At 43.3% G+C, this 8,524-nt stretch overlaps 1 long non-coding RNA gene across 1 annotated transcript; it reads right to left on the bottom strand.

Moving 5' to 3' along the window:
- Positions 1–5,465: 5,465 nt before the first annotated feature.
- Positions 5,466–8,066, bottom strand: LOC145425699 (uncharacterized). The gene is made up of 2 exons (XR_013906430.1): positions 6,740–8,066; positions 5,466–6,229 (listed from the first exon to the last, which is right to left on the bottom strand). It is a non-coding gene; the product is annotated as an uncharacterized LOC145425699 (long non-coding RNA).
- Between the last annotated feature and the right edge of the window lie 458 nt (positions 8,067–8,524).

Genomic DNA, 8,524 nt, shown 5'->3' on the forward strand with positions numbered 1-8,524 from the left:
CGCAAGTTGAGAGCCTGTGTTGACTGTTGGCGGGATCTTGGGACACAGCAGCTGGATGGTGCACTGTGTCGGCTAGCTCAGCGCTAGTAGCGGTGGTTTGAGCTTTGCCAAGGAGGATCGTGTCAAGTTCGCATTCAGCCCCCTGGATTTGGTATAGCGTGGATATCCTTTGTTCCAGCTCGATCACTTTTTGGCTCAGGTTGATGCAGCTTTCACAGCTGGATGTTGAGGTAAGTGGTGCCATTCCGGAATCTCGTACCGGCGACAGCGTCAAAAACAAAAACAGACACTGCCACTTTAGCTTACGTTAGCTAAAAAGTCAGTCGTGACGCAGCAAGAAAAGAGTTTTCAGATCAATATCCAGCAAATGCAAAACCAAGCTTTCGTCAGCCTTGATAACTTTTAGCCGAGCAAAATATCACAGATCCGCACGGAGGTTACGGTGGAAGTCTACCTCCTCTTCATGTCACTTCATGTGACATGTGAAATGGCTTCCCAATGATCAGTGTGGGTCATCCTTCACCACTGCAGGTCAGCTTAAAAGACACAAATGAGTCCACACAGGAGAGAAACCATACAAGTGCAAGATGCATTGATAAAGACTATAAATAATTTTTGGTGCTTCCCGCTGCACCAAAAAGCAGTTCATTTGCATTTATTTATTCCATTAAACACTTCTGTGAAAATCAACTAGGTGTTTGTTAAAATAAAAATTAGAAAATTTTGAATCAGTTAGTTGTTTTCTCATAAATTTACTAAATAACCATACACAAAGAACTTTGATATTTTGGTAAGTGCAGTTCCAAAAGGTTCATTCTCCTCATCTGGACGTAGCGTTGTCAGTGGGAGAAACGTTTCGTCACTCATCCAACTGACGTCTTCAGTCTGCCATCTGCCATTTCCATTAACTTAACTATTGATTTTACAAAACTCAGTATTTTCTGTGTCAAAATCTCAAAGTATTGCATGAAATCATTAAAAAAGGGATTTTAAATAGAGAAATGTTGGACTTGTAAAAAGTATAATAATACTTATGTACTCAGTACTTGGTTTGGCCCCCTTTTGCATGAATTACTGCCTCAGTGCGCTGTGGCATGGATGCTATCAGCCTGTGGCACTGCTAAGGTGTTATGGAAAACCAGGATACTTCAATAGTGGCCTTCAGCTTTTGCGCATTGTTTGGTCTCATGTCTCTCATCTTTCTCTTGGCATAAATTCTCTATGGGCCTCAGGTCAAGCGACTTTGCTGGCCAATCAAGCACAATAATCCCATGGTCGTTGAACCAGGTTTTTGGCACTTTTGGCAGTGTTGACAGGTGCCAAGTCGTGCTGGAAAATAAAGTCAGTATTTCTATAAAGCTTGTCTGCGGAAGGATGCATGAAGTGCTCCAAGTGTGTTGACTCTGGACTTAATAGAGCACAGTAGACCAACACCAGCAGATGACTCAACACAGACTGTGTAAACTTCACACTGGACTTCAAGCATATTGGATTGTGTGCCTCTCCATTCTTCCTGCAGACTCTGCACTTTGCACTTTGGTTTCCAAATGACATGCAAAATCTGCTCTTACTGGCTTACAGCTTTTCATAAGTTGTAAGCCATAGTCATCAAAATTATAACAAATAAAGGCTTTAAATATCTGGCTTTGCAAATAACGAGTCTATATCATATATTAGTTTCACCTTTTGATATTCTATTTTTTTGAGCATCACCTGTAAGAACAATTCTTCAAAATTGTTCAAAGCATCTTTTTTGTGTCGTGAAAAATGATCATGTGTGCCGTATCTGGTTCCACCTGATTAGTACTCTAAGGTTACATTCACACTGCAGGTGAAATCCGCATCAAATCCAACTCTTCTGGCCCAATGCGACCTATCATGTCATGACAGTGTGAACGGCACAAATCCGATATTTTCAAATCCGATCTGGGTTACTTTCGTATGTGGTCCTGAATATCCAATGTTTTAGAAAGCGACTGCTGTTTGAACGGTCATGTCGCATTAAATCTGTCTTTTACGTCACCGACACAAGACAGACGCCAATTATCAGCGCCGGAGAAGACATCGCAAACACTTCCTGTCCATCCAGTGTTAGTGAAACTGTTTGGAAGACAACATGAACATTTTAGTTTTTACAATGGCTGGCTGTTTATAAAGAGAAACACTTGGTTAGCATTTTTGCGCCAGTAATTCCCACTGCTGCTTTTACTGAAGTGAACTGGTTGCACTAAAGTGTATTAGGTTAGGAATAGGTACTTTTGTGGGGGTGCCTACTGGGGTCAGCGAGGGAGCTGGCCCCAGGGAGGGGCCGCTTGCCCCTCCCTTTCTTCCCTCCCCATCCTCAGCTGCCTCCCTATTCCCGCTCTACCACACCCAACCACACACGCAGGGCTTGGGGTGCAGGTATGTCACCAGGGTGCAGGGGAGGCACTCCCCCTCTGTCCCCTTCTGGCCGCCTGTGCCTCAATTTTATTCAGCAACCTAGACATCCGCATTACTCACACTCTCACATAACACATACATATAGGGCCTTGGGGGTGGGCACATTTTACAGCATCCAGAGGATGGTCTGTGTATTCCAACCCACCTCTGGCGCTGGTGCCCTACCCTCAATTTTGTCTGTCTCCCGAATCCAAATTGGAAGCTGGTTCCACAGAAGAGGGGCCTGAAAACTGAAGGCTCTGCCTCCCATTCTACTTTTAAATACTCTAGGAACAACAAGTAGGCCTGCAGAGCGAGAGCGAAGTGCTCTAATAGGGTGATATGGTACTACAAGGTCATTAAGATAAGATGGGGCCTGATTATTTAAGACCTTGTATGTGAGGAGCAGGATTTTGAATTCAATTCTGGATTTAACAGGAAGCCAATGAAGGGAAGCCAAAACAGGAGAAATATGCTCTCTCTTTCTAGTCCCTGTCAGGACTCTTGCTGCAGCATTTTGGATTAACTGAAGGATTTTCAGTGAGTTTTTTGGACATCCTGATAATAATGAATTACAGTAGTCCAGCCTGGAAGTAATAAATGCATGAACTCGTTTTTTAGCGTCACTCTGAGACAGGATATTTCTAACTTTAGAGATGTTGCCCAAATGGAAGAAAGCAGTCTTACATATTTGTTTAATATGTGCATTGAAGGACATGTCCTGGTCAAAAATGACTCCAAGGTTCCTCACAGTGTTACTGAAGGCCAAGGTAATGCCATCCAAAGAATCTGGTTAGATACCATATTTCTAAGATTTTCAGGGCCGAGTACAATAACCTCAGTTTTATCTGAATTAAGGAGCAAAAAGTTAGCGGCCATCCAGGTCTTTATGTCTTTAAGACATTCCTGCAGTTTAACTAATTGGTGTGTGTTATCTGGCTTCATGGACAGATAGAGCTGGGTGTCATCGGCATAGCAGTGAAAATGTATGCTATGTCTTCTAATGATACTGCCTAAGGGAAGCATGTATAATGTAAACAGAATTGGTCCTAGCACTGAACCCTGTGGAACTCCATAATTGACCTTAGTGTGTGAAGAGGACTCTCCATTTACATGCACAAACTGGAGTCTATTAGATAGATATGATACAAACCACTGCAGCGCAGTACCTGTAATACCTACAGCATGTTCTAATCGCTCTAATAGGATATTATGGTCGACAGTATCGAATGCTGCACTAAGGTCTAGCAGGACAAGCACAGAGATGAGTCCACTGTCAGAGGCCATAAGAAGATCATTTGTAACCTTCACTAAAGCTGTTTCTGTGCTGTGATGAGCTCTGAGACCTGACTGAAACTCTTCAAATAAGCCATTCCTCTGCAGATGATCTGTTAGCTGTTTGACAACTACTCTTTCAAGGATTTTTGATATGAAAGGAAGGTTGGAGATTGGCCTATAATTAGCTAAGACTGCTGGGTCTAGAGATGGCTTTTTGAGTAAAGGTTTAACTACAGCCAGCTTGAAGGCCTGTGGTACATAGCCGATCATTAGAGATAGGTTGATCATATTTAAGATCGAAGAATTAATTAATTCAAAGCCCTTTTCTCTGTTCACCATCTGGAGCAGCAGACCCGTTGGAGGAGTTGGCCGTCTGGTCAGGATCTGGGATTCTGGGCCTTCCTGCTACTGCAGGTCTGCTTGTCGTCACCCAAGAGCAAAGGGAAACATCTCCTGGGTCTGAGGGTTGATTGCCCTAAAATATGAAATATTTGTCTGTTTATATTTTTGGATTTTGTCAGTCTCCGTGAGTCCAGTTTATTACCTGCTGCTTTTTCCTAAATGTTTTTTAAAAACATTAAAAAGTTCAGCTGTCAAAACAAACTTTTCTTTTTAAATCTTTTTAATCTCACACACTATGAAGAGGCTTTTTTTTCTAATGAGAGCTACTACTGCAGCATTGTTTCAGTTTGACGTCATTGCAGCAGTGTTTGTTCAACACCATCAACTGTCAGCTTACAACAGAAATATCAAGAAGTACAAGCTTTTGTTCTTCCACCTGAGCCGCAGGCATAAAGCGAGTATGAACCTAACAGAATCCCTACAAAAACATGTATAGTTTGTCTTGAGAAACACACACATATAATGACAAAGGAACTAAAAAATCCATGTCCAAAAATGGGAAAATAGATCAAACCACTGATCAATAGCCACGAGTACCATTCACAGAGAGTTGGGGAATGGCTGCAATCACAGCATTGTAAGATGGCCAGGACTCTTATGTGGATGATCATATCTGCATTGGTGTTCGTCCCGCTTTGCCACTTGAGGGCGTACATGTGATTTTGGGGAATGATTTGGCTGGAAATGGAGTCTGGGCTGATAGTTCTCTGCCTGTTAAATTAAGTTCTGAATGAGTCTCATGGGTTATATCAACAGGTCAACAGGTTTTTTTCTGAATTTGCAGCTTGTGCTGTTACAAGGGCTTCAGCTAAAAGGGATGCAGGGCCTGTAACTCAAGCAGAAGAGTGTCAGGTTGAACCAGATTTTCTTGTTCTTAACATTTATCAGATTCCCAGCAAGAGTTAATTCCAGCACAGCGTGCTGATGCTTTACTGACTGAGCTGTTTGTCAAAGTGCAAGAGAAAAATAATTGAGCAGTAAGTTCAGTACATGTTGGAAAACAACATTGCAGTGTCGTTGTTCTAAAACTTATTCTGCTCTTTAACTATTTAATAAACCCAAAGAGTTGACTGACAGCAGCAGTCGTGAGAATGGAAATTTTTACAGACACACAGAAGCATTCATTACCTCTGCGTGGGTGTGACAGATGATGACAGTTTAGTGGAATGCAGTTAGTACCAGGAGGTGCTTCAGGTGTTTTACATTTCAACATATCCTAAAGGTCACAAGTCTGATGCAGGACTAACACACATTCACACCTACAACCAGTTAATAATCACAGATTAACCTAACATGTCTGTTTTTGGACTTTGGTGCTACGGTCCACAGAGACACAGGGAGAACACACTGAAAGACCCACTAGATTCAAAGGTTGGCAGCAGTTCCACTTTATTTAAAACATCTTAAATTCTATTCATCTTTTATTAGTGACAATATTAGAAAACCCCACACTGTGTACAAGCATTGAACACTTATTATTATACATACGTATATATACGTTCAGGGAAACGGGGTGGTCATGGCGGCACGTGGAGTTTCAATCACTCGCCAAAAACAGTAATCTGCTGTCACTCAAAAACACAATGTTCAATCTCTCTCAAAGGTCGCAGGCGTTTCTTCTGTGTTGAGATTTCAAGAAAAGCAGTAATGACTAATCATTCAGACATTTTAAACAAGTAAGGAAAGAGTCACATTACAAGTTCAGGCAGCATCAGTCACTCATTCATTATTTTATTTCCCTATTAATGTTTTTAAATCAGGCTGCATTGCTGACTGTCATCTTCAGATGAAGGTTTAATTTGTTAGTATACTTGTAGATGTTCACCTGACACAGAGACTGCTCTTTTCTATAAAACTAAACTTAGCTCTTGGAGTTGTTTTCAACAATAATATAAATAATTACTTATTAATAAATAAGCTGTCAGTGAAATCAACACACAGTCCTGAAGCAATAAGGAAATAGAAAGTTGGAGCTCAAGGAACATTTGAATGATTTAGAAAACTTCACTGCTCCACCGACACATGTCGGCTTGTGGCATTCATCAGGATCATCATCACCATTGTTAGATCTTATGCTCGTCTCCGTGGAAGGAGCTGCGATGTGGTGCCAGAAACTTCTGATCCGTTTCTGCAAAACACAAAACAGAGCCAACATGAGAGCAGAAACTTTACTTCCACATTTCAAATTCAAAGCCCGAATTATTCAGGAGCTGAAGAGCAGGTTTCCTTCTGTCTAAAAAGTTGTTGTTGTCATGTTATTTATCATAACGCACTTTGTTTTACAGCAGATAATTGACAGCTCTTAAAGAGGAAAACTCAAATAAAATATCACATGAGATGTCGACTTTTTTTTGCCTGTACCATTTGGTTCTTTAGCCGTCAGAATTGTTGTCTGAAGACCAACAAGGATACCCAATGGATTTACTTTTCCAAATGGATCATCGTGGCATTGCCATATTGGTCCATTTGATTGACCTTTGTTTTTATTATATATTTTATTTTATTTTCAGATGTTACAGATGGGACAGACATGAGTGAGGGATAGGAAAGGGAGAAAGAAAGAGGAAGGAAAAGAAAAACAGAAGGGGAGAGGGACAGTGAGAAAGGGGGGGGGGGGGGGGGGAATCTCCTGGATCACCTGTTGAGAGAGAAAGTGTCACGGTCTGGCTGGCAGACCGTGGGGATGTGAGAAATGAGGACCCAAAATGCAGGACTTGGCGCTGAAGGCAGTGCGTTTATTTACAGTGGTGACAATCCAAACAACAATAAATTCCCCGTGCGATCCCAACTCCCGTTCCGTGTCTTCTCCTTTATCCCGTGCTCCGTGCTCTGTCTCTGTTCCCTGTGTACTGTCCGTGTGCTGCCTCCTGGTCGCCACAATTCCTCCTGAGGAAACACACATACCAAAAGGCAGCCGTGAGTACAAAACCTAACGGCAGACTTGCACTAACCTTGCACAATAAACTAAGACTGACGGGAAGTCACTCAACGATCCAGCGTCGAGGAGCTCTCAGCCACACTGTTTTGAAGCTCCTCTGACGAGGCTTGATCGGCGCCAGGTGTGTGTGGATTCCTGGGTGGGACCGGTCAGCTGGCAGGGCCACACCCACCAGGCCTAAAAGTGCCTGCCACGACCGCACCCTCACACACCCATAAACACCTGACAGTACACCAACACGGAAAACAGGACAGCAGACACAACCATAATAACAATAACCACAATAATAATGATAATAACTACAATAGTAGTCCAGACTGCTCACGGACCCCGAATCCCTGGAACTGGGTCCGTGACAGAAAGAATAGAAAACAAGCAAAAAAGACCAAAGCAACATACCATCGCATTAATCTAGCTAAGTGTAGACAGCAGTAAATACTAAATATTCAATGTTGTTGTGCAGGACAAACAGCGCACAATGTGCTTTGAAGTAGCAGCCAAGAAAGGTGTAATTTGGGTCTACGAGCAGTGAACACCCGTGTGCATACCTGTGTGGATCAGCGCGCTTGTATTCAAATGGTTTCCACATGTAATGGTCTGCAGCAGGATGTAGCGAGCCATAGCCCCGTCCCCCAGGGCATGAAGCAGGCATGGAGGAGATCAAGGCCCCAGACATCCAGAGGCCCCAGAGTGCGAGATCCCAAGGAGGACCACCGGAGGGGCATCCGTGCCACCCTCATGGGAAGGGCTGAGGATCCCCAGACGAGGGGTCACCCAGTAGCCACCGAGCAGTAGCTAGAGGGGGCTGCACCGGCGTGCCCGCCGGCTCTGCCGGCAGCCATCTGTGCCAGAGTGAACCGAGCCGCAGGCCCAGAGGCCGGAGGCCTGAGGGCCCCCCGCACCCTGGAGGAGGCCTGACCGAGCAACAGGTGCCAGGCCCCGCCAAGTAGCCACCGGGAGTGAGCCGGTACATACCTGAGTGCCCAGCCCCGGACACCAAGAACCACCAATGCACCGACCCCTGAGGGCATCAGTCTGTGGAGCAGGGAAATTATTTTACTGCTATTGTTAAATAATCATCATCATTACCATTGCATTAATAATAGAATTTGCAGCATTGATATTGTATTCAGAGGTTTAAACAGTGTGTGTCTTTTAGAAAGACTAAGTGCAGCAGGCTGACAGGAAGTTGCAGAGAGTTTGCAGAGAGTTTGCAGAAGCGAAAGCAGAGTCTAAGTATTCTGAGAAGCAGGCTAGACGAGGTTATTTGAAAGTCTAGGTTATTTAAATTGTCTGTTATACTTTTATATTCTTTTACTAAGCTCTTAGTAGAGGCTCTTGATTAAAACATTTATTTAGTAGATGACATATACATAGTCTCAGTTAGGATGAGCCTCTGTTCTGGTGAAAGGTCAGAAGTGCAACAGGTGGATTGAGAAAGAGCATTTAAGGACAAGACAGTAAGTGAGAGGTGACATAGAGGCT

The sequence above is a fragment of the Astatotilapia calliptera genome, chromosome 3 (genome assembly GCF_964374335.1).
Source record: "Astatotilapia calliptera chromosome 3, fAstCal68.1, whole genome shotgun sequence".
NCBI lineage: Eukaryota > Metazoa > Chordata > Actinopteri > Cichliformes > Cichlidae > Astatotilapia > Astatotilapia calliptera.